Below are 27,406 nucleotides of genomic sequence, written 5' to 3' on the forward strand. Positions count from 1 at the left end.
CGGACTGTATTACCCCATTATTGGCTTTGTCCAGGTTTTTTGCACTAAGGTTGACAGCTATGGCAAGAACTGAATTCACTAAATATGTTTGAGGGCTGTATTCCCTCATTACTGGGTTTGTCCAGGTGTTTTGTGCTAAGAGGTTGATAGCTATGGTGAGAACTGAATTCATTAAATGATAGCCATTTAAGTTTCAGTCTTCCTCTCTTTCACAAAGCAGCTGATTTGGCATAGTGGTATGTTGCTCTGACCGTTTTGCACAGGGACCTTGGCAGTAAAATGTATGGTGGTAACACAGCATTTTTCTTTCACAAAGCAGGTGATTTGGCATAGTGGTATGTTGCTCTGACTGTTTTGCACAGGGACATTGGTAGTAAAATGTATGGTGGCAACACAGCATTTTTCTTTCACAAAGCAGGTGATTTGGTATAGTGGTATGTTGCTCTGACTCTTTTGCACAAGGACCTTGGCAGTAAAATGTATGATGGTAATAAAGCATTTTATTCTAGCAACTTTCCAAAATTATACAAGCAATGTTTAATGTGTCCCTGGTTTTTGGCCTTTTGACCCCCCCCCCCCAATAAATTTGGCTTTTTCCAGATTTCTTGTTCTGCGAAGTTGAGATGCAGTTGAGTATTGAGTAGATTTTACAAGGAGCTGAGAGCTGCAGGGGAAGAGAAATTTAGCGCTGCTTATGCTAAGTCAGCTTGCATTGTTAATAGCACAACAGGTTGTGTACTTGCTTTTGATGCAAACAGTTGTTGGTTCTTCTCCCACAAAGGGTGAATGCTGCCATACTGAAAAAGTTAAGATACTAACTATCAGTTTGCTATCCATTTCCTATTGCAATATTACTAGCTTATCATTTTTAATGTAATATAGGCAATTTATTCCTCAGGGGCATCAAACACTTTATTTTTTGATGAAACCATGAAATATAAAGGTGTTTGCTAGCAGCAACCTCTTCATTAGTTACAGATTTATTTAATGTGTAATTATTTAGATGACTTTTTTACTTCTTCAGAGAGCGTGTATATTTACTGATAATGGTGGACTGTAGAATTGTGCATATTTACTGATAATGGTGGACTGTAGAATTGTGCATATTTACTGATAATGGTGGATTGTAGAAGTTAGAGTAGACTTTTATGATGAAAATGTTCTGAAATGTGCAGTTTTGTCATTATGGGTGCATGCATTTTGTTTCATTATTTACTGGAAAGATCTTCTGAATTGGGCAGTTTTGTCATTATTGGTGCATGCATTTTGTTTCATTGTTTACTGGAAAAATGTTCAAATAGGAAGGTGTATCAAAGAGCACATGTGTGTTTCATATGCAAGGGGCCTATGATTTGAAAACAGCCCAGAATTAATCTTTATCTGCCACTGGTAAAATGTATTTTCTTTGAATGTGGGTTTCAATGCTGTTTCAATGAATGTGAGTTTCAAGGGCAGAGAAGTTTTAATGCTAAGTTTGTTTAGCAGATGTCTTAGTGTTTGTGCTGTAAAATGCAAAATAAAACTTTCAAATGAAGTCCAAATCATCATAGAAGTAAATCAGTATGCACGTTAGTGTTTATGGTAAATGGAGTGAAATAGCCAAGTAATGGATCATTGGAATGTCTGCAGGGGGAGGCTCCATTCGACCATGATTTTGTGAGGGGGAAGGGCAGCAAACTTAAAAACAGCCCCAGGTGAACTATACCTCCCAACTGTCCAGATTTTGAAAGAATGAATAGATTTTTGCTTCTTATTTTTAGTTTGTTCCTAATAAAATGTGTGGTTTTCTGGCAAATCATTTAGGAATTAAGTCACTAAATAATGACACACTGAGTTTCAGACTTCATAACCTTCAGAAAAATGCATGCTAAAGTAAGACTTGTTCTATCAACTGTCTCAGTTTATACAAGAGCAATTTTTAGTACTGTTTATATGTTCCCCCAATATATTTGGCCTTGTCCAGATATATTGCATTACCAGGTTGAGAGGTACATGCAAATAAATTGCTTTATAGAATTAGGCATAGCCAAACCTCTCAACTGTCCCTGATTTTGGCTCAAAATGTTGCTCTTCCCCCTAATAATCCCTCTGCAAAATAGCAATTTTGGAAGAAAACATGGAGGGTTTACAATTAAGAAATAACTGTAATAATCAAAGTTATGGATTACTTTTATTTCAGAAATGCATGTAGATTCTTTTATTTTGTCAGCTGCTCAAGTTAGCAGTACTAATATTAAAGTGTCCCTAATTTGACAGGTTCCCAGCTGTATTGTGTAGCTATTTTATATTTTTACATCACATTTTTGGTCCATTTTTCATAAAATTGTGTTTTTATTTGGCAAATTAGTGACAAATCATTAAAGACTGAAGTTAGAAAATAATGACAGACATTTGAGTTTCAGATTTCATACCATTCAGAAAATTCATACTAATGCAAGACCTATTCCATTATCTTTCTAAGTTTATAAGAGCAATATTTTAAAAATTGTCCTTATTTTTGGGCCTTTGTCCCACTTCTTTGTATGGCTTTGTCCAGATTTCTTGTTTTGAGGTTGAGAGGTATGACAAATGTGTCAGGGCCATCACAGTCAGCCAGAGACATTTCAAATTGTGACATACTTGTTGCACCCCACTCTCCCATGTAGTGACTCTGGATGTGTCGAAGCAAGGCAAGGCGTATTTATGCAGTGTAAATGTGCATAGTACCCCCCCCATCCAAGGTAGACACAAGTACTAGAGTGGCTTTTCATCTGTCCTTGATTTTTGCAGAACGGTCTGGTTTCTGTCATATTTTTTGTACTGTTGATTTATGCTTATTACTCAAAGTGCCTGTTGCCCTGTGTTTAAGTAGCAATACTTTAATGACCATCATGTAAGCTTGGTTGAGATCGTAAGATGCAAGTAAGCTTTAATAAGCATACTGTTAAAGAATTGCCAACATTGAAAGCCTTCCTGTTGTTCCCATGTAGAGAATACTTAACTAGATAATGTATAAGCCTTGGGTATTGAAATGCATATGACAGTATTTGTAATAAAGGACAGGATTACATTATTTTAAGAAGCTCATTACACTTGGAGACTTCTAGTCATCTCTGCAGGCTTTACCCATAAACTAAACAGAATGCCAATTGTGTGGTCCATAACCTGTACAGTAATCCTTTTAAGCAATGTATCTTGAGCTTATTTCTTGTTTGCTTTTCATTTTTTACTTTGATCATGTTTTCCCCATGAAACAAGTAGATAGTTGTCAGGCAGCAGGTCTTTTTTTGGATAAGAAACATTTTTACAAGTGGGGGCATCAGAGATTTCTACTTTCAGCATGTTACTTGGTTCTGTAATAAAGCTGAATATAAATTATAATTAGAACTGCAGTGCAAGAAGTGGTTTGAGTTGAGTGCTGCTTGCTTTTCTTATACTTGATTTTGACTGGCATTCCATTAATGTATTTAAAAAGTAATTTATTTTTTCATGCCTCACAACCTTTTTGTATCCATCTAGATATTAAGTAAGCTGTCATGCAGCCAATGCATTGAAATATTTTTATTCTTCTACACTTCATTTTGTCTTGACTGGACTCTCATAATGACGGTTTGGCACCCAGGGCAGTGTATTTAGTTAGTTTTTGTGGTTTTGAGCATAACCCCTCCTCTTTCTAGTTGGCCGCACCCCTTCCCATTGACCCCCACCCATTCAGCTGTCTCCTGCAGCCCCCCTTTGATTTGAAGTCACCAGCTGCCACTGGCTCAGAGACGTGTATTAGGTAAAAGGAATTTCAGGTTAAGGTAAGGGAATGAGGACACAGGATGAGAGCTGGGTGGGAGTTTTAGGGTTAGAGTTTAGTTTGCTATAGGGCTAGACAATTTTATAGTGTTATGTGTGGGACAGGCTATGTACAAGTGAGACAGCAGGCTAGTGGGATTTCATGTATTTGCTGTTTCAAGCAAGATGCAGATAGGAGGTGTGTTATGTGCGACTGGCATATGAATACCTGTAGTAGACCTGATAATTAGCATGAACCTTTCCCTGGACATTCGTCCTGGAGTCTGGTGTAGCAGAATGGGCAGCAACCTTCTTACTGCTGCAGCATTTCAGCTGTCTCTTATTGCACTGACCAGTTCTGATACAAATATTAGCCGTGTATTACATGTTTCTTAATCCTGGGGCTTATCTTTTACTGGTTTTATGTTTTTGTTGAATCAAGATTCTTACTCGAATGGAAACATGATGCATTTAAAACGGGCCCATTAGGACACTTAATGCTTTTAAGCAGAAAGTACCACACAAATGTCTACATACTTAACTCTGTTATAAAAAAATGTGTTTGAGTTTTTTTAAGTAATTTATTTCATATGTCTGGCTTGTATTCATTTGCAAATGGGCTAAAACGTTATTTATTGCAAATTATGTGTAGTGATTAGTTTAAATAGCATTATTGTTTTATTTATTGCTTTAATTATTTAATGTTAACCATGCTGGATATAATTTGTACCTAAGAACATACTCAGTTCCTTGTCAGGATGCATGTATAGCAAAGGAAAAGTAATTTATAATTCGTACAGCTATGTTCTTACTCAAATAACTTTTACTGTGTTTGTTTCTTTAGTTTTAAAAAGTTGATAAAGTAAAATGATGTTCCTTACACCACACATATTTACATTAGCTTTTTCATCACGTTCCTCATTCGTTGGGGGCACGCTTGTCTTAAAAAGTAATTACAAATGTTGCAAAACTTAATTTTACTGTTGACATTGTGCAAGACTCAACTTTAAAAGAGCAGAACATTCTGTATATGTTTCTGCATGACCAGTATTTTAACCTGAATGAAATTAGTGCATGAAAGTGAGTGACAAGAATTATTTCCATCACTAGCACTTGATTCTCTGTCTCGCGCATGCACACACACACACACACACACACACACACACACACACACACATATATATATATATATATATATATATATATATATATATATATATATATATATATATATATATATATATATATATATATATTTCAGCATTAAGAGCCCGGTGTCTTTATTTACCTGCTAGAAGATTTAATGAATAAATGCCATTATTTTTGGAGAGATAGGTACTGTATGGAGATGGGAAACTGTGCTGTCAGATAATTACAGCTCTGATGGTTATTTTAGAAGTGATCTAATTTAGATATTCTCTTGAGAGAACTGATAGCACTCTAATTTATGTGCAATATTAAGAGCATAAAAGGCTGGTCTGATGTTATAACCATTATGACGACTTGGGACAATATTAGGAATCCACCCTTAGTATTACAAGGCCTTTAATGATATCATAACTATTGGCCCCATTTATTTGGTGGTGGGTGGTGGGTTCTAATTATAATAAGCAGGATTAAGTCCTAAGATTATACTAAATGATATAGGAGCTAAGAATGTAAGGGTCAGCATTAACTACAAACATGACAAGTGTGATATCACTACTTTCTACAACAGCAAATTTTAAAAGTCAGTGATTGTACTAAATTTTTTAAATCTCTTAAGGCTTGCTTTAATGAGAAATCTTGTATAATATCTGGTGACTTGAACAGGCTGTACAGCAATTGGGGCATTAAAGGTTTATGACGCCCCTACCTCAAGAAATGTTGAATCAAGCAACTAAATATGGGAACACACAAGGGATATAAAATTCTTCTTTTTGTGATTTTCTTTTCCTACTGCCTGATGATGGGGTGCGTCATTCACTTCCACAAGTGACATAACCCCCCATGACAGCCCTCAAAAAGAAAACACTCCTGTTGAACTCCAGTCTCCACAGGAATTTAACCATGTGACTTTTCCCATGAACATCTATTCCCATACCACCAAGTAGAAGTGATCTGGCAATGTCACATCACTTATCTCTTTCCCAATGCAAGCTTCAGTCAACTCCTGAGCTCCTAATCAAACTTAGGTCACCTGGATACTAGTTCTGTGTTTATCCCTCTATGCCAGTGGAGGTAGAAGATGTAATATTTTTGATGCCACCTGGAGCAGGAATGATTATGAACTCTGCAGAGGTATCACCCTCCCAGAATTATGCCTTCCTAACCATTGTCATCTAATATGGGGGCAGATATGCTTAGTCATCAGGATGAATCCACTGGTAAAACATTCTGGATAACTGGCTATAACCTGATTGGATGGAGATCTTGGCCAATCTGAACAAAGCTGGCAGCAGAATTTACATTTGTTAACAAATTAAACACAAAATATAAATAATTATACTTCAACAGATAAACCAAGAGGCACCAATAACATAATTCCATCATGGTGTAATAGGCAATAGCAAAAATTATCCATTAACAAATATCAATATTTTGCATTTGCAGGTGATATCTGCCTAATATAAACAAGGGAATGGGAGACAAAAAGCTTCCTTGAAAAAACAGGAGGGTGTCTTTAAAAATTGATGGTGTTCATATTACTGACAATTTCAGTATCTCAGGGAATTATGTTAATAGGGATTCAAATGGTTTATTCAGTTCCCTTGTGCAGGTAGAAATTATATTTACTTACACTGACTTTCCTATGGCTAATCATTAGGATAAAACAACTAGCAAGCATTTCCTGATGAACTACATTGGTATTTATTAAATAAAAATCACCCATTGCTGCTTGCCTTACTCATTTTTTTTCAACACAGTTTGTTCTACACATATATTACATTCATTGGACTTCATCTACAGTGGTTCCTATTCAAAACAATTTGGAAGTAAACAATACCAGAAACTATAGCCTGATTAGTCTGTCATCAATATAGGTAAGATCTTTGAGTAAATCCATTTATAGTTTATGTATTCATACTTCTCACTACAAATGGGCATGTACAAGCATACCCTACTAGCTGGCTTCTCAACTAATACAAACATGCTTACCTTTTACAAACATGTAATTCAAACCATTCATGTAAGAACTGTTGCAAAGGTCACCTACCTTGATCTTAACAAGGAGTTTGACACTATTTAAAATGTAACAATAATTCAGCAGATATGATACATTAGTAATCACTGTGTGGGAAAATATTCCCTTTCCTTAAGAAATGGGTGGTTTCAGAGTTAGTGTATATATATATATATATATATATATATATATATGTGTGTGTGTGTGTGTGTGTGTGTGTGTGTGTGTGTGTGTGTGTGTATATATATATATATATATATATATATATATATATATATATATATATATATATATATATATATATATATATATACATACACATATGTATAGGTCTACTTCATATTATCAAATTCTCACTTACCTGAAAATTACGTTCATGAGAAAAACATATTTTAATGAACACCCAGATCACCAAAGTTGCTCAACATTACACTCCGGGAAACTAACCACTTGGGCACCACAAACGAAAAAAAGAAGAAGCAAGTCAGACCCACCCAAGTGGGGTCTTCACCCCTACATCCCTCATGTTAGGGGCTGCCACACCCTCCTAATTAAATATTCCAACTCTGACATAGCACTATAGTGTGGAAAAGGGCAAAGTTCACTATGGTGGCCAAGTGGTTAGTTTCCTGGGGTACAACTTTGGTGATTCAGGTGTTCGTTAAAATACGTTTTCGGCAAAGTCATCTAGTGAAAGCAATTTTTGGGTAAGTGAGAATTCAATAATATCAGGTAGACCCATATACATATATATATATATATATATATATATATATATATATATATACATATATATATATTTGCAAAGATAAGAAGTATATGATGAAAATAGGTAACAGAAGCAGTGCAGAAGATCAGGTAGACATTTAACATGTATGGAAATAAATGTATACGGCACCTGAAGGAGACAACTTTCAAGTATAGTTTGATGAGAAGAAAGGGGTAATCAAATTAAATGGCATGCAAAAAATTTAAATTACATATAAAAAGAGCAATCAAATTAATTAGTTACAGTTAAGGAAGTACAGATAGCTATATCCAAAATTAAAGGTGAAAAATTCCCAGGGACAAATTGGTTGCCTAATAAATTTTACAAGGTGGGGGAGACAACAAATGCCTTATCTTACACATGCAGAGCTATAATAGAGAAAAAAAGGTTGCACCATATATGAAACATGCTAGGACAGTGTTTTGTTTTCCAAAGGAAAAGAGGAGACATGGGATACAGACAACTAAAGACCAATATTATTATTAAACGTGGACAGAAATATGCTAAAAACTTAACAGAAGTGTAGAAATCTGGTAATATTTAATCCAACAAGGCTAAAGTGGTTTTATCAGGTACAGGCAAGCATTTGATAATTGACTGCCCCTATACAGTTTTAAGATGACAATACAGGAAACATGACCGGGAGCAGGTGTGATACTGTCTGATATTAGGAAGGGAATTTGGTTTTGTTAACTGGGAATTTCTATTTGAAGTGCTGAACAGAAGGGCTTTTGGCAACATGATTTGCAGGTGGCCAAAATACTATACAAGGACCTAAAGTATATTTTAATTAATGGATATATATCATTCTATGGACAGATCTCTAGGTGGATGAGATAAAGTTTCCCTTGTCATCAAGTTTATTCTTGTTGGTTATTCAGGAGATGACTTTTAAGGTAAGAAGAAAATGGATATCTAAATAAGAATGAGAGTATGATTTACACTTTTTGTAGATGACTGCATACTAATTGCAGAAAATAAATATACTGGCACCTAACATATTAAACAGATTTAAAGATTTCATACAGATATAAGTGTTTTGTTATAATAAAGACAACACTGTTTTATCTTACATAGGAAGCAAAAGAGGTAACAGAACATGTGAAGGCATAAAGAAAACTGACTACCCAGTGCATTTTGGGATACAAAAAGGAAATACTCCAGAAGGAGCAATTAATATGAATTTGATGACAACTAAAAAGTGAGTGCACTACCAGGAAAAAGGGTAGATGGATTAACACACTCATGGGGAAAATCACAATAATAAAAAATCATGATTTGACCATTGATATTAAATTTAAAAAGATGAATGGCAGTAGAACACAATCACCCTGGATTATTAATGTTCCAGAGTGAAATAGAAAATGCTGTCAAAGGCTCACAAAGATACAGAATAGCTAGATGATGAATATTGTCCAAATGAACCAAGAAAGATAGGGCCTGATACATACACCCACTCAACCTTGTGTGTTCAATGCAGCATAGTGGATAAGAGCAAACAGTGAGAGATAGGGCTCAGTGGAGAAAGCACAGAATAAACAAAAGGGAACAAATGGAATATCATGATAAATGGATAGATGAATACAAGTACTTGAAGCTATGGCACGATGTAGCTGGGGTAAGAAACAATATCAGTCAATATGGAACAACAGGAAATTAACTATGCCTATTCTGGGCCAAGAAAAAGAAAAAGAAACATGGAAGGAAAGAAAAATAATGTATTAGAAGCAGCTCCTGGAATAATCAGATAACAATCTAATCTATAGAATGAAAACGTTTAAAGAATACCAGCTGATTTAAGGTATTTTGGTCTGTCAAAAAGGCAGTAGTTAAGTTATGGAAAGTTAGGCTCTATCTATAAAGAGTTAGAAAGGTAGGGCAGAGAAAATAATAATAGATTGCCACCTTGGGACAGATGGCCTTTCACAAGAAAATGGATTACAAAACCCTTTGTCATGGAGTAACATACTCAACTGAACATGTCACACCATGCCTAATTTCAAATGACAGGGATCTACCAGTCCCTATTCAGTGGAATGGGAAAGCTCTATGCCTGATTGCAAATAGGGAATTGTGCTTACCACTCAGAATTAATTCAGTATTATACATTGGTGATGGTCACTAGTGAATGAGGCTAATCAATGTCAAGTCCGTTGAAATAAAAGAGTTTCGGCCTGGCAGAAGCACCAGTATGTAGAAGTAGGTAGTACAGGAAGTAATAAGTTGGAAGCCAGATATGTAGTTCAACATACAGTTGGAGATATAATGCAGATATCTGTAGTTATAGTGAAGGGGTCTGGCTGCCTGCCTGTGACCATGCATGCACAAAGTAGTTGATAATATGAGTTGACCCTCAAGCTTATTTTACTATATTTAAAACAAAAATAGATATAATTCCATGGTTAGCTAATAGCCTCCTCCCATGTCTGTATTCCTAGACATGGTGAATGTAGGCAATGTTGTAGCTAGGCATAATCAGTGTACTCAAATGAGTACATTTTTTGAGCATCTCTTGGAAACTTCAAAACTCAAAAAGCACAGAATGTTTAGAACTGTACAAACAAATATTTAGAGTACAGAGTTATAGAATGTTTGTGTTTAATGAATACAGCTCTAAAACAGCTTTTTATGGGAGTAAATGTTAACAATTGAAAATAACGTGTCACCTTCCTTTATGTATTTGGGGTAGCATTTTGTGGGTTGAGTACATTTTTAAAATATTTGGTGGGTGGTGGGCAACAACATTAGGTTTAGTAAATTTCTGGCTACAGTCCTGAATGCAGGCATGACTGCCATGTAAGCCACAGTGCTTCTATTCATCTGAAATGCCCTAGAGATGGAGCTGTGGCGTTGAATGGCCTTGTGGCTCTGTGGCTCCACCAGCATGAAGAAACTGTTACTGCCAGCAGTCACTTTGCCTGCAACACCACTTCTGTTATACAGATATAACTGTTGTGCCAAGAATCTCAGCCTAACTCAATATTGATTAGTACACTACCCTGATAGACAAATATAAACACATAAAATACAGTTCATTAACATAAAATATTTCTTTCTGAATTGCATAATTTTCTTTGGACATAATGGTTCCCCATAGAATTCAATACCCTGGCTTGCCAAAGTATTGAATTTATTGGCTCCTGTCCTGGGATGGTGACATCCGAGGGGGCAGGAATGAATTTTATTGTTCAGCGCAGTACGTACAGCATTGTGGGAGACCATGTGTCCTTGTTACTCCAATGTTTTAAAATTACAACCTTATGCATTAGGATTTATTTTTGTAAAGGGGGGTGTAGCTAGAAAAAATGTTGTTAAGTAGGAAGAGGAAAAATTGGATTCAGAGCAATGGCAAGAAATATGGGATGCATGATCATCTCTTAAAAAAATGGCTATACATCTTGGATTGAGAGATGAGGGTGCTGCATCAACCAGTCTGAATTCAGAAGGCAAAATGCACAAACTAATAGAGGTATGATCAATAAAACATATGCTTTTGGATTATAGGCAGGCACAAGATACATGGAAGCAGTGTGTAAAACAGCGAATAATATATGACAAAAGGACACTATATGTATGTCTGGATTCTGTGAAATCAGGTCAGACAGATGAATTTATATGGAAGGGGCAACAAACAAATAAGACTGGAATTATTTTTTCTACCAAAATATGTAATTGCTAGAGGATGGAAACATTCTGCAAACAGACCTGTGAAATATTTGTACAATGAATAGTTGAATCTGCTATGAAGAAGCACAATATTTTTCAAGATGATACATATGAAGATCAAGGCAGGTTGGTAGAAAATACCAAACAATACTGGTGAAAGTAGACAAATATAATATATATACACACACACACACACACACACACACACATATATATATATATATATATATATATATATATATATATATATATATATATGTGTGTGTGTGTGTGTGTGTGTGTGTGTGTGTGTGTGTGTGTGTGTGTGTAAGCAGGGATGCAAATATAAAAGATACATATGTAAGAGTTATTTGTTACTAGCAATACCATATCTCTTTATCTCATTAGTGTTCTATTTGAATTGAATGTTTGTATAACTAGAGACATTTTCATCTTAAATCTATTCACATCTCTGTCACTGTTTTTCACTGTTTTTCTTTGTCTTACATTTATAATACTATTCAAAACCTAGCTATACTAAAAGTCAATATTCTATCCAAGTTCTGTGGCATACAGGAATAAAGCCCTGAGTATGACCAGATGACTTCAACTTCCATAGCGGCTCAGTCACTAGTGTAGGCACGGAGGGAGAAGTGGGAAGATGTGGCATTTAGTCAAAACACGCACACACAAATTCCAGGAAAAAGGGGTGGGCCTTCAATCTGTAATGTGACACTCCCCTGGTGATGGGGGCATGCCATGATCACAAGACAAATGGCTGTTAAAATTCTCAATGAGAACTTAAGACTACTGTGGGCTGACATTATGTGATGTGTGTAATAGCAGTAGCTCTGCCCATTTAGGACATCCCAAAAAGTAGCCCACATATATGAGTCTCCATTCCTTTGCCTATCTCAGTACAGCCAAAGCAGTCCCAGCCTCTGGGATAGTACCAAGAAACTAAATTTTAGAACAATAGAAAGACAGAACAGCAGATGGTAAGCTGAAAGGTATGCAATGAGGTGGCAAAAAAAAAAAATAAATAACAGTTTCATCATACAATGATAAATAACTATCTTTAGAATCACTCATATTTTTTAGAGTCATAGATTATGTCTTAGTGATTACAGTTGTCAACAGAGGTGTCCTTAATGGTTCTATTATAGAGCCTTTTTGTTTTAAGTTCATATGCTCATGCTATTTGTTGCTGAGCAAATCTGATTTGTCAAATTCTGAGAGAAAACCAAGCTAGAGGTCATTGGAACATGCTTTAAGGGTCAGAAATGTCTTCAGTATTTTATGTATAGCCTATTTATTTGGCCAGTTTGAAAACCCCATCTCTTTAATGCTAACAAATGCAGTGTAATGGCCTTTGGCTTTAAGAATAGTTCTTCATTTACAATGTTGTACCACAGCATTTACATACTATAAGACATGTACTAGATGCTTACAAAGAGTTCAGAGATTTAACATTTAAAACATTGGTCTGTGGTATCATACCATGAACTGCATCTGCCGTAGAAGTACATTCAGTTTATTCCAGGTTACTTAGGTGGGAGAGATCTGATTCTATATTTCACAGATTAATGCATTTGTAGAGTTATAAGGCAGAGTCAGTCAGCAGATCATAATAGGTTCATAGATTCATAGGTAGGTACTAGGCTATTGGCCCTAGGGCCTATATAAGCCTAGCCAAAAAGGTACCCTGGCTTTCGTCACCCATGAAAATTATTTTTCTGTGCCCCTGTCGAGTAGAGCCCCAGAGGTGATCCCTGAGGTGAATTTCCTATTTCCTATCCAATCATCAAGAATTTTCTTGAAGAGTGCTAATGAGGAGCTTTGTTTGATATAGATAGGTAATTTGTTCCAGAGTATGGGAAGCCTCTGGGACAAGAATCTATCCCTCCAGCATGTTCTGCTTATTGTGGTGACAAGGTTTAGGTCCCTAGAGCATGTAGCTCTGAGGGATTGGGCTTTCCTTAAGTGCAGCATGTCCAACAGCTCTGGGTTTGACATAGCTTTGTATGTTAGGCAGAGATTGTCTCTGAGTAAGTGATATGCAATGGAGTAAAGCTGGAGTTTTTTTAGACGGTCTGCGTAGGGCATCTGTTTGAGGCCGGTAATCCTCTTTGTGAGGTATTTCAGCGGCCTTTCCAATTGTTGTAGATGTCATGTGAGGTACATACCAAAAGGAGTGTTGTACTCTATAATGGGTCTAATGAGTGACAAGTAGAGGGGAACAATGACCTCTTTTTTCCTGGATGAGAAACGTTTTGTGATGAGGTGTGTCACATAGAAGGATTTCCTGACTACTGTGGCGATGTGATTATCAAAGGAGAGACTACTGTCACCTGTGTCCCAAGGTCTCTTATCACACTTTCGGTGTTAAGTAGACTACCACCTATGTGGTAGCTCATGGGTATAGAGTTTTTACCAAAGGGGATGACAATGCACTTTTTGGCATTGAGGTTGAGGCCATGGCTTTGACACCAGGCATCTGTCTTTTGTAGGATGTCCACATTGTTAGGAGTTTCGATTATGCCTCCTAGTTTGCAGTCTTCTGTGAACTTCATTAGCTAAAGATCTTCTGTGTTAGCCTGTACTTCAGAAAAGTAGATACCAAACAGGGGAGGATGCAGGACTGAACCCTGTGGTACTCCACTTGCCACTGGTCTGAGGTCAGATTTGGAGTCTGCTACTTTCACAGTGTGAGATCTGTCAGTGAGCCAGTTGGCAACCCATCTTGTGACATAGGGATTTATACCTAGTTTAGTGAGTTTATCTATAACTCCAGAGTAGGGGATGGTGTCAAAAGCCTTGGTGAGATCTAGATAGGCTGTGTGAACCACCTTACCCTTGTCTATGGCTTTGGTGACTGCTTCAAAGATGTCTATGAGGTTTAGGAGACATGATCTGCCTTTTACAAACCCGAACTGGGTGGGGTCCAGAGTTTGGAGATCACCAATTCTTTGTTTATAAGTTCCATGATGATACATTCCATGGCCTTGCAGACCAGGCTCATTAGGCTAATGGGGCGGTAGTTCCTGGGGTCCGTGGTGACTCCCCATTTGTGGAGTGGGATAACCATCACTGTGTGCCATTCAGTGGGCACAAAGCCTGAGGTGAGGCTATGATTGAACATGGTGCTTAGGTGGGGTGCCAGTTCATTCTGTAGTTCATGTAGAATACATCCTGGGATGTTGTCAGGTCCCATGGATGCTGTGTTCTTGGCTTTGGAGAGAGTGTTTTTTACCTGTGCAGCCATGATTACAGGAACGTTGCATTCTTCGGGTATAGAGATGGGCCCTTTAGGGGGTGAGAGAGGGGTCAAGTTAGCACTGAACCTATCTACCAGGATGTTGGCAATAGCAGTTGCTTCTGTATATTTAGTGCCATTGTACTGTAACTCAAAGCAAATCTGAGTGTTGCCATTGAGATTCTTGACATAGCTATAGAATGCTTTGTGGTTGTCTTTAGAATCAGTGGCAATTTTGTTTTCGTAACTAGCTTTGGAGGATTTTATGAGGGATCTCAGCTTTTTACTGAGGCTGACCAGGGAGTTCCTCCAATCATGGGATTTTACTCTTTTTTTGCAACAATTTCTTTGTTCTGTTGTAGAGCTTGTTTGTGGCAGGGGACCACCAGATTGGTTCCTTTTTTTGGAGGATAGCATCTTGGTTCTGTTAGAGATAGCACGATCCATGCACTCATTTAAGTGCTTATAAAGTGCATTTATGTAGGATTCAGCAGCTGTACCTCTATTGTCCATCTGCATGGGTGTTGTGAAGTTTGCCACTTCTGTCTTAAGAAGCGTGAAGTTGGCTTTGGAGAAATATTTTACGGTGGTTTCCCTAATGTGGGGTAGGGGCGGGATGTGGATGTCTAGGGTGATTAGCTTGTGGTCATATCTGACCAACAAAAAATTGACCTCTGGTGTGGAACACCAGTCTCCAATGTTGGTAATGACCAGGTCTAGGATATTGCTGCCCATGGTGGGGGTGTGGATAAGTTGATCCAAGGCATTGGAATTTATGAATTCCAGAAAACATTGAGCAAAAGAGTAGTTTTCCCAATTAGTGGTGGGGTAGTTGAAATTGCCCATTATGAGGGTGTTGGGTTGTACCCTAATATTTTCCAGTGTATCAAGAAATGAGGAGTGGGAATCCTGGGGCATGGTGGGGGATCTGTAGCAAGTTACAATTTGGATTGTGGTCTTGCCCAGAGTTAATTGCACTTGGATAATCTCAGATGCATTATGCTGAGCAACTAACCTAGAGGTGTGGATATCCTTAATGAATATGGACACGCCTCCGCCTTTACTGTTTCGGTCCAGGTTAGGTGGCTGAAAGGTGTGGTATGAATTATAGCCTGGTAATACAGGGATGCTCACTAAAGCCTTGAATCAGTTCTCTGTCACTACACAGATGTCGATGTTCTCCATTTTAAGGAGTGCCTTGAGTGAATACATTTTGAGGTTTAGACTTCTAGCATTGAGTAGCATTACCCTCAGATTTTGCTTGCTTGTACCTGTTACAGTGATGAATTTGTCATTTGAACCTTGCCTAAAATAGGGGCTATAGGGGTGGCAAGAACCTTGGCCAGTATCAGGAATCCCAAGGGTGACAGCTGCAGGCCATTTCTGGCAAAGCATTGCGGTCTGTTGATTATGTCATCCCAGGCAGACAGATACTGGATCCCCTTAGAATGACACTAGAAGCTTAGCCAATTGTTGAAGTCAATCATTTTGTCCTTGTACTGTGGTATCATTCTGGATGATGTCAGGATGCTACTCAGGGCTAGGGTCATACCTGCCTGGGCTACAAGATTGGAAAGCTCCTCCATGTCTCTTTTCATGTAGTCCAGGGAAGTACATCTCAGGTCATTCACATCAACATGGACAATGACAGAGTCATATTTGTACTTATTGTGGAGTGACCTGAGTGCGTGAATTATGTGGCAGATCCTGGCACCACGACAGGAAGCTGACAGCAACTTTCTCCTTGTTTAGCTGGGTGAGTGGAACATCAGTGTGCCTGACTATGGAGTCACCTATGACTAGAGTGTTGGGTATGTTGTTATGCCTTATAGGCTGTGGTTGAGTGACACACTGAGTTTGTGGGCTGTGTGTCATTTGGGTTGTGTTGGGGGGTGGAGGTTGCTTGCGTTTCTGCTTTGTAGGTCTCTGTTGCTTGAGCAGATTTTTATTAAGAGCTTCTGTGAATGTAGGTGTGTGTTTGTGTTTCTATGTGTCTGTTTTGGTGGTGTAGGTTTTGAGGGACTATGTGATGAGTGTGGTGTGGTGCAAGTGTTTACCTTCTCCTCTTGACTGTCTAGTCCAGTCTTGGGTGAGGAGAGCTTTGCTTCCAGTTTGGCTATATAAGTGCATCTCTCACAAGTTGTAGTGTTAGGTGGTAGGAGGAGAGGGTTGTCTGTGTACATGAGGCAATTGCTGCATTACCCCAAGATGCCCAGATTCATTTGGTAGACAGGAGAAAACACTGGGAGCTGACCCTTAGACATGCCTAAATAGGTGCTTATTTATTAAGTACTAAAAACTGTTTTCCTCTAGACAAGTGAGGAAAGTTAAGTGCTGTAGTAATTTGTAGCTTATTTAGTGCTTACAACGAGTTCTGAACAAGTGCTGAGCTCAAAGAAACAGATATGAGTGTTAAAACTAAAAAAAACTGGCTAGTATTAAATGAAAATTTAAAAAGCAGACTTTATGGTGCCGGGAATAGTTTAACCCTATCTAAGCGGCGATGCATACAGTGTTTTTTTATTTATATATAACAGTAGCAAATGAGCAAACTGATTTAAACAAATTAACCAATTAACCAATAAAAAGCTAAAAACTGAGCCCCATTCCAGCAGTCTTCAATCAGACAAGTTCTAACTGCACACTCCTACCACTAGGGTGCAGGGGAACCTTCTCCAAGAAAAGATGGTCTGGATTAGTGCTCGAGTTATACAACCAAAGCTAGATTCAGCAAGTTTGAATTTAGTCTATGCTATAGCAAACAAGGCGTTCCAATTTCAGAAAGAAACTGTTCAAATATGCAGGCACAATAAGCCTTTAACCAGAAACCCCCAGCTCAGAAGGGCAGAATCTACCCTCTCCCCCCACAAGAGTGCAGACCACACCTTCTTAATGCAAAATAACTGGCCCAAAGCCCAAGTGCTTAAAGCAGAACTAATACACTTTTAGAATAATAGACACTAAGCCTTCAATCAGCAACTCCCAACTCAGAAGGATGTAAACTACCTGTCCTGCCACAACAGTGCAGACCACAAACCTTCTTAATGTAAAACAACTGGTCTGAATCCCAAGTGCTTCAACCAAAGGCTTAGAATAACAGTTACAATTTAATCAGGCTACTAACAAGCAGTAATAAATGCAGCAGAATAAAAATAATTAAGTACTTTTAAGAACAAGCAGCAAAAGCAAAATAAAGTAATATAGTAGGAAGAAACACAAATACAGTAAAAACAGATGAATAAAGTGCATTGTTTATATAACAATAGAAAACAAGCAAACTAATTTAAACAAATTACCCAATTAATCAGTAAAAAAGCTTAAAACTGAGACCTGTTCAAACAGTCTTCAATCAGACAGGTTCTAACTGCACACTCCTGCCACTAGGGTGCAAGGGAACCTTCTCCATATAAGATGGCCTGGAGTAGTGCTCACATTATACAAACAAAGCTAGATTCAGGATGTCTGAATCTAGTCTATGCTACAGCAAACAAGGCACACCAATTTCAGAAAGAAACAGTTCAAATAAGCAGGCAAATCTTGCCAATAACCACCCTGAAAGGCAGCTGCTGTATGTAGAGGGCAAAGCAAGTCAATCCTGGGGGCTGAATTTACAGGCATCCATTCAATCATCGATGTTTGCCTTAAAGGAAATGACAATATCACTTTGTTTTGTATGTAAAGGAAAAATCTTGCAGATATGGTGAAAGTACTGAGTAATATGTTTAATTGTTTATGTATGTATGCATGTATTTATTTATTTATTATTTACCATCTGCTTATCAGGTAAGTACATTGCTCCAAGGACCCTTTTCAGGCACAACCTGAACCAGTGAGCAGCATAAGATATAGTGACCAGAATATAGAAGAACAAGAATATATATATATATATATATATATATATATATATATATATATATATATATATGTGTGTGTGTGTGTGTGTGTGTGTGTGTGTGTGTGTGTGTGTGTGTGTGTGTGTGTGTGTGTGTGTGAATGTGTGTGTGTAAAGAGTAGTGAAGCATGGAGATAGCCTCTGGCTATAAAAATTCTGCAACGACTGCCTACACAGATGAAACTCTAGTGCACATAATTAAGCTAGTAATAGATTTACAGAATGGTATGCAGTTACCAAAATCAGATTAGCAAGTGAATGTGAAATTACAAATTTAACATACAATTATATTCAGTCATGCATATTCTAAGGAGATTAAAGTAATATGCTCATTAATACAGCTGATATAACAGCAGAAAGTAAACACTATATAAATATATGGGGCGGCACAGTGGTGGTGTGGTTAGTGCTGTCACCTCACAGTCAAGGAGGTTCTCGAGTTCGGTCGGGTTCGGGTCTCCTTCTGGGTGCTTGTGGTTGTTTGCATGTTGTTTGTGTGGGTTTCCTTCCTCCTCTCTCTCGCTCTCCACATTCCAAAAAATGCATCTGGAGCATTTCTCCCCCCCCTCCTTTGAAAAAAAAGGCTATGGAACCTAGTCGGACATTCCCAGTCAACAAATGTTAAATAAATAAAATAAATATATGTTAAGAATCACATGCTTGATGCTTGAAAGTTTGAGACGAGGTGTTCAAATCCTGTGTACCTACTGATGGAATGTCAAATACTGACATTACTGGCTGTTCAAACTTGCCCCCTTTTCAGACCCATGTTAGCACTTAGTCTTGGGTCTGGAGTGGTAAAAGGTTTCTGCATTCAGTACATTTTCAGGCACGCTAGTATTTGTCATGCTGACTTTCAAAGAAAAGTTGTTTGCTGTGAATGCTCGTCTCAACCTTCTGAGCATCAAGCATTCATTAGTTTGCACAAACATATATATATATATATATATATATATATATATATATATATATATATATATATATATATATATATATATATATATATATATATATATATATATATATATATATATATATATATATATATATATATATATATATATATAATACACACACACACACACACACACACACACACACACACACACACACACACATGTATATATATATATATATATATATATATATATATATATATATATATATATATATATAAAATATATATTTGCAATGTTTCTCATTCACTTTACAAAAAAACAGATGAGGAAAGCAGCAAAGTGTCAATGGAATAGATACTTGTCAACCAAGCTTACTAAAGCAATCATATTTGGTCAATCTCTGAGATACTTTTAACTTCTATTTTGAAAGTTTTAAGATTTATAGTTATCCGTCTCTAATCTTTGTTGAGAAGTTTAGGTACCACAATTGCTTGCTTTGTTCAACTCCACCTACTATTCAATTGCTTCTTATTCTTTACATTTAATTTAGCTTTTAGCCACCTAAGTATGGGTAAAACTAAAACATCTAGGTTTTCTTATAAGATAATCCATTTTATTCTCTCAACTGTAAATCTCTCATTTTACCAACTGTTGATGCATGTATTCTAAGTTGTATTTCAAAATTGTCTGGCCTGCCTTAAGCATTTTTGTTGGAAGTGCATTACAACTCTGAATAAACAGTAAATCTATAATGTATATTTTGCTTTAAATGTACTGCAACTTTATGTAAACTATAATTTGCTTTTGAGCTCATGTTGTTTCTTAAAATGGTCTCAACCATCCCATCTACCTGAGTAACAAATAGTAAATAAATAAATAAAAATGAATAAATAGTTAAATCCCTAATTTTATCTTTATGATTGTTCCAGGTGGCACATGCTATTTTAGTGAAGGATTTTTCTGTGAGTGCTGGGAAGTACTTAGGTCTAAATAATGCAGCAGTAATACTGTTTCTGCGAGAATAAGGACTGGTCTTTATTTGCATCCTAGTCTTTAATGGTGAGCAGTAGCTATGATGAATCAATTTAAAGGATAGTATTTAGTAAGAAGATGTCTGGGTCTGTAATCGGTAGCCAGTTGGACTTTTTAATAGTTATATAGTGTTGTTAGTTGTGGGTCTTCTACCTGTCTTGTTTTCAATTTTTTTGAAGGATGCAAGTGTTTTGTAAGGAGAGGTAAGCTGTGAGTGATAAGGTATACTCCAACCACGGCAGTAATACAATGACTGCAATGGCTTGCCTTGCTTCCATTATGAGCTGCTGGCTTCTGTTTTAGAGCATTTGTGCTATTTTGTGTTTAGGTGATAACAGTAGACCACCAGGGAAGTGAGAAGTATTTTGTGTATGGAGATCCACCTTGTTTCCTGTCATGACTCATGACATTTTTGTGTGTGTGTGTGTGTGTGTGTGTGTGTGTGTGTGTGTGTGTGTGTGTGTGTGTGTGTGTGTGTGTGTGTGTGTGTGTGTGTGTGTGTGAGTGTGTCTGCACGTGTGTGCGCACACACATGTGTGTGAGAGAGAGAGAGAACTTACTTCCCCTCCAGTGTCCTATTTTCTCCCTCCAGTATGTCTTATTTGTTGATGCATTAAGTGTCATAATGTTAATTACTTACCTCAGCTTCTGGTATTAAATTCACAACTTGCAAACTAACAACACTTCATTGCAGATCACTATTAAAATATTTAATTCAGAATTAATGGAGAAGTATTATCCTGTGAGAGAAGTAAAACCTATGGAATTAGATACCCTTGAGTAGAAGATGGGGACAAGCTTGCGCACTTTTAAAATCACCTTTTGAAACTAGTTAGGTTCATAGGTTCATAGGTAGGTACTAGGCTATTGGTTCTAGGGCTTAGCCTAGCCAACAAGACTCCCTGGCTTGTGCCACCCATGGATGCTAATTACCTGTGCCCCTGTGCAGGTAATTAGCAAAAGGACATGGTTTAGTAAAGGTAAGGGGGAAAGAGTGAGCAGGGTAAACAAGAAGCTCACTCAAGGACATGAATAAGGCAGATTAAATGAAATGGGAACCATTTAGCAGGGTAGAAAATGATGGCAGGGAAAAATACAAAGTTATGGGGATGTTAATGCAAGGTGGCACAGTATATAGCATTGTTGCCTCTCAATAAGAGGCTCCCTGGTTCGTTTCTCAGCTGGGGTACCTTCTGTGCACAGTCTGCAACTCTTCCCTATGTTTGTGTGGGTTCCCTCTGGCTGCACCAGTTTTCTCTCACATTCCAAAGACATGCAGTAGGTGGACTGGACACTCTAAATTGGCCATAGGTGTGAGTGTGCAAGTAAGTGTGAGCAACTGTTGCAAGGTTAGCCACCAGGTTGTGTGAATCTTGGTTCTAGGTGATTGTCACTGCTGATGTGACACCTTGACCCCATGTGCAAAAATGGGAAAAAGAGGTAAAGGTATTGTGAATGAATGGATGGAGTCATTAATGCAGAAATACAGAATGCCAGAGTCTCAATGGTGTAACTACTTGGTACTCAGGGAGACCCAGAAAAAGAATACAGAGCGAAAAAACAAGAGAATGAAACCAATAGGACAGGAGGGCAAAAGGTCTCAAGATGTCACCTTGGAGGAAATGGAACTTGTTAGAGAAGCAAAGGTCAAAACAGATCTATGAAGCATTAAGAAAAAGAGACAAGGTAAAATAAGAGAAAATGTGAAAGAACTGTAGACAGGAGAAAGCACTGAATAGGGTTGCTGAATGTTGGCAGAAAATAATACAGACAATGAGGTGAATGCAGAAAGACCACAGAGTTGGAGATCAAAGCATGACAATATTGCATAGATGGTACCTAACCCCCAAGAGATGGGTAAAGGAAGGCAGGAAACAGGATTGAAGATGCTGGGTGTATCAAGAGGAAGAGTCAAGAATGATGTATATGTTCTCGGACTGTGGTTGGGCACAAGAAACATGGAACATGCACAGATGATTTGGGGGAATTATTTAAGGGAAGCAGAACATACTTGAGAATTCTGTACAATGGGGCATACAGAAAGAGGACAGCATCCGGAAAGAAAGAGACATGAACATTATCAGACAGCTGAGTACTTAAGCTAGATCCACTGGCAGTCAAAACTGAAAGGGAACAAAAACAATACAGGAGCACAAATTATAAAAGAGGTTTCTGGACATGAGGTGAAGATGACAGAAACTAACTATAATGAGAAAGAGAGGGCAGTGAAAAATGAAAAGGCAATAGAAAGATGTATTAGAGCACTGCAGCAGTAAAATTATATGAGGAGAGAGACAGTAAATCCAGGTGAAAACCAAAGGGGGTTGGGATAGGGATAGGTTAGGAAATGAAACCACCAACCTCTGATGACATATGGAGCACCTTGCATTATGACTGCACATGAATGCAATATACAGTATGGACTTAAATTATCAAATGTAAACACCACTTTTGGATTTTGTGCGATGGAACAGATAAGATGAACTGTAGTTAGGAATACAGACTAAAACTGGTCAGCCGTTAGTGGAAATAAAGTGTGCCATGCATAAGGATTGTACTACAAAAGTGATGTGGAAATGTGTTTTGTAGAACAGAATATAACTACATAAAACATGACAGATAAACCCCAGGATTCATGAAGCTTGCGCCAGGCGCAGGCATAGCATTGGTAATCTAACACCAAATATGTCCACTGAGCGATTCAGGTACGAACTGTTTCCACGTACACTACCAGCGTACGCCACAGCTGCGCAGCTCCCAGTGCATGCATGCTAATTACCCCCATGCACAGCAGTGTAGCATGCAAATGAAGGTATATGGTGATTCATGAAGTGGTGCAGGCGTAGCGTAAGCATGCAGAAATGTAAACCAAAAAAACGGTTTACATTTTTTCAAACATAATATCGGAGCCATGACAGTGGACCAAACTCACGTATTATACTGTTAATATATGCCAATGGCTAAATATATAGCCATTGGCATAAAAAAATGTATAACACATAAAAAAGAACATTTAATGTCATGGCCACACTAACGCAAAGTAAAATTGCAGTGCATCGGTGCGCAAATGGGAGCACAATGAAAATATATTTATATGTAATAAAACTGCAATGTAACACATTTCATAAATTCCCCATAATAGTCAATGGCACGCATGCTACACCCCAACCATGGCACAAGAGTTGCTAAGGGTCTGTGACAGTGTTCTGCGCGGTAACTAGGAATTAGTAGTCAATGCCATGCAAATGAGACAAGTAATACTGAATCGCAAAATCCCCGCCAGCATAAGGATGTACCTCACAGCATAGTGGTACAACACCGAGGTGTGGCCTGGAGATAAAGATGACATCAAGAGAGGGGTGCGCCACCTTAGCTGTAAGCACATTGGAGCATTGCTAATCCGGGTTGCCTGTTGCTAAGCAAAGCCGCAGGATATGTGGAAGTAGCCATAGCTTTGCTTAGCTGAGAGCACACAAGGTAACCGAAAGTGCATGTGAAAGTGGATGAAAACGCGCTCGAAACCCAGTAAATGGCTGTGTGTGGCGCGCACCACAGCTGAAACAGGAAGGATATGGGAAGACAATAAGGAAATGCTGCAGCATGGTAATTGGAGTACAAATGAGTAATTAACACCTAGGAACTCACAGTGGGCCATTGACAACAGCTAACAAGGCTACTAGCAGCTACCTGCAGAACAGGAAAGGGGATGTGCCATACTGCAAAGAAAAGAGAACTGTCACAGCAGAACAAAGCAAACTTGCAGTAGATCAGCTACATAACACATTTCACTACACAATCCTGGGTTGGGAAAGTACAAAACAAGAACGCCAGCAGCTGAATGCATGCCTGACAATGGGAGGAGAATCGGGTTGAAAAGTGAAGTAAAGGGCAATAGATGAATCAGGGCAGCCAAGCATAATTCAACACCAAAGGCCCCACAATAGCAGTACTTGCTGTAAAACCCATAATTAAGATACCCTGCAGCTGGAATTGCACATACACACCCAATTACACCAGCAGCATCCATTGCACAATAGTACAAAGTGTGAAAGCACCTCACACACACTTCTGTATTCCCAGACACTCTGCACCATTGGTGTATACAGATGGGGAATGTTTAATATGTACATGTTAGGGGCTGCCATAGCTTTGATTCACCAGCATGTATTGGAGACTGATGGTGGTGTAGAGGATGATGCTGATAACCATCTCAGGCACCAGAGGAGGAGAAGAGTGTTCAGACCCAGGGTAACCTGCAAGGGGCTACATGATCTGGAGATAGTAGAGCATTACAGGGTGGACAGCGACACCATGCAGCAACTTATTGAGTTGTGCCGGCCATGCCTCAGAGCCAGAAATAACAGAGGGGAACCCATCACAGTGGACACAAAGGTATGTGTAAGCTTGTGAACACTAGCCACAGGTACCTTTCAAAGGCCAACTGGGGATATTATGGGGATCTCACAGGCATCATCATCCAGGGTACTCCACCAGTTCCTGGATGCCATGTTACCACATGCCAATGAGCACATATACTTCCCCCAAATGCAGGAGGAGTTGGCCAGCAATATGTGTCTCTTCCACTGTGTGGCAGACTACCCAGAGGTACTGGGTGCAATAGACTGTATGCACATACACATCAAGACACCACCCGGTGAACAGGGTAGGTGCTACATAAAGCGTAAGGGATACCCCTCCATCAACTGCCAGGTCGTGTGCAATGCCCAGGGCATTATCATGGATGTGTGTGCTGGCAGCCCTGGAAGCTATCATGACACCCACATCTGGCATGCCTCACAGCTGTATCAGGTATTTGCCAGGGGGGCACATCCCATATGGCCACTTGGTGGGGAATGCTGGCTATGCACTGGAACCATGGATGATGACTCCCATCAGAAATGCACACACACCCATGCAAGAACGCCATAATGAGGCACATGCAGAAACCAGAATCATTATAGAGCATATGTTTGGGATGCTGAAATCACGGTTCCGTTGCTTGGACATATCTGGTGGAGCCTTGCAGTACTCTCCAGGCATGTGTGCCTACATCTTCATAGTATGTGCCATGCTGCACAATATGATCCTGTGGAAACAGCAGCAGCAGGGACAGAATGGTGAAGGCCCTCACAGCCCACCACCATTTCCAAGGGCCCCACAGGCACAGAGGGACTCAGACCATGAACACCCTGTGCCTGCCCCAGTAGGCAGACGGAGGCATGCCCAGTATGCCCATGCCTTGGCAAAGAGGGAATGTATAGCACACACACTGACAATGTAGGCACCTATGGACTGACACCCTTCTCCACCTGCACACACAGCAAACATGGATGGCACACACACACAACCACCTGTAAATTGTCATGTATAGGTGGTCTACTGTGTGCATCCTACATAGGCAGCCCTCAGCTATTGTACACACAACTGCCATTGGCACAAGGTAAGTCAATACCTGAACAGTAAATTAAGCTATCAGCATGTGTTGATACTGTATGCATAGGTTCATAGGTACATAGGTAGGTACATGCCTAACTGGCCGAAGCCATTCATAAGCATAGCCAAAATGTGTCTGCTGTTGCCACCCCATTGATTAACTAACTGTCCCTCTGTGGAGCAGAGCCAATTGTGGGATGCCTGGGGTGCATCCACTGTTCCCCACCCACTCTGCAAGGATTCCCTTGAGTGTTAGTGAGGGGCTCCATATAATATAATCAGGGATGCAGTTCCAAATCATGGGGAGTACCCATGACAGGAATCTGTCACTCCAGCATATTTCAGTTATGGTTGTGGCAAGGTGTAGCTCATTACAGTTTGTGGCTCACTGTGACATGGATTCCCATAGGTGGAGCATATCCATTAAGCCTGACTTGGACACAGCTTTGTTGGCCAGCAGATATCATCTCTGAGTAAATGAGATGCCACTGAGTAATGCAAGAGTTTATGCAGTCTGGCAGCATAGGACACATGTCTGAGGGCATTATCCCTCTTTATGAGGTACATTCGTGGCCCTTCCAGCTGTCGGATGTGTCTTCTGAGGTACATCCAAAATGGGTTATCATACTCGATGGTGGGATTGATGAGTGATGAGTAAAGGGGCACAATAACCTAAGTCTGTTTAGATGTGAACCCTTAAGTAATCAGATGGCCTACATAGATGGATGTCCTAACTACTTCGCAGATATGACTGTCAAAGGAGAGATCACTATGTAATGTAGTGCTCACATACCCATTACATCGTCTGAATTATAGTGTCTGCCACTCATGTGTTAATATGTGTGTGTGTAGTTTCCCAAAATGGAATGACCATGCAGTATGTGGCCTTTAGCTGGAGACCATCACTCTGACACCCTGTGTTGGTCTATGTGAGGCCCCTTGAAGGACGTCTGTGACAGCTGGACTGTCAGTTATGCCTCCCAGTCTGCAGTAATTGCAAACACGGCCTGCTGTAGTCCACCTGTGTTAGCCCGTACCTCTGAGAAGTATATGGCAAACAGCAAGGGTCCCAGGACTGAGTCCTGTGGGACACCAGTTGTGACTGGTCAAGAGTTGGACCTGGAGGCTGCTAGGCTTAACATGTGGATACTGTGTGTAAGCCTGTTGGCAAACCTACCTATGATGTATGGATGTATGTACTGGCTGGTGAGTGTAGAAATAATACCTGAGTGGAGAATGGTGTCAAAACCCTTGGTGAGGTCCAGGTAGGATGTGTGAACTACCACACCCCACACCTAAAGTCTAGGTGACTGTAAGATGTCAAACAGGTTCAGTAGGCATGATCTGCACTTAGTCAAGCTGACCTGAGTTGGGTCAAGTGACTGGAGGTTACCAGTGTCTATGTTAATGAGTGCCATGAGGATGTGCTCCATAGCCATGCAGCTCAGGCTACTCAGGCTTATGGGGTGGTAGTTACTATGTTCAGTTGTATCACCATGGTGGAGTGGAATAGCTGTTGCCATGTGCCAGTGAATGCCCATGTAGCCTGTGTAGAGGC

The sequence above is a fragment of the Protopterus annectens genome, chromosome 1.part0, assembly GCF_019279795.1.
Source record: "Protopterus annectens isolate FY-2018-M chromosome 1.part0, PAN1.0, whole genome shotgun sequence".
NCBI lineage: Eukaryota > Metazoa > Chordata > Ceratodontiformes > Protopteridae > Protopterus > Protopterus annectens.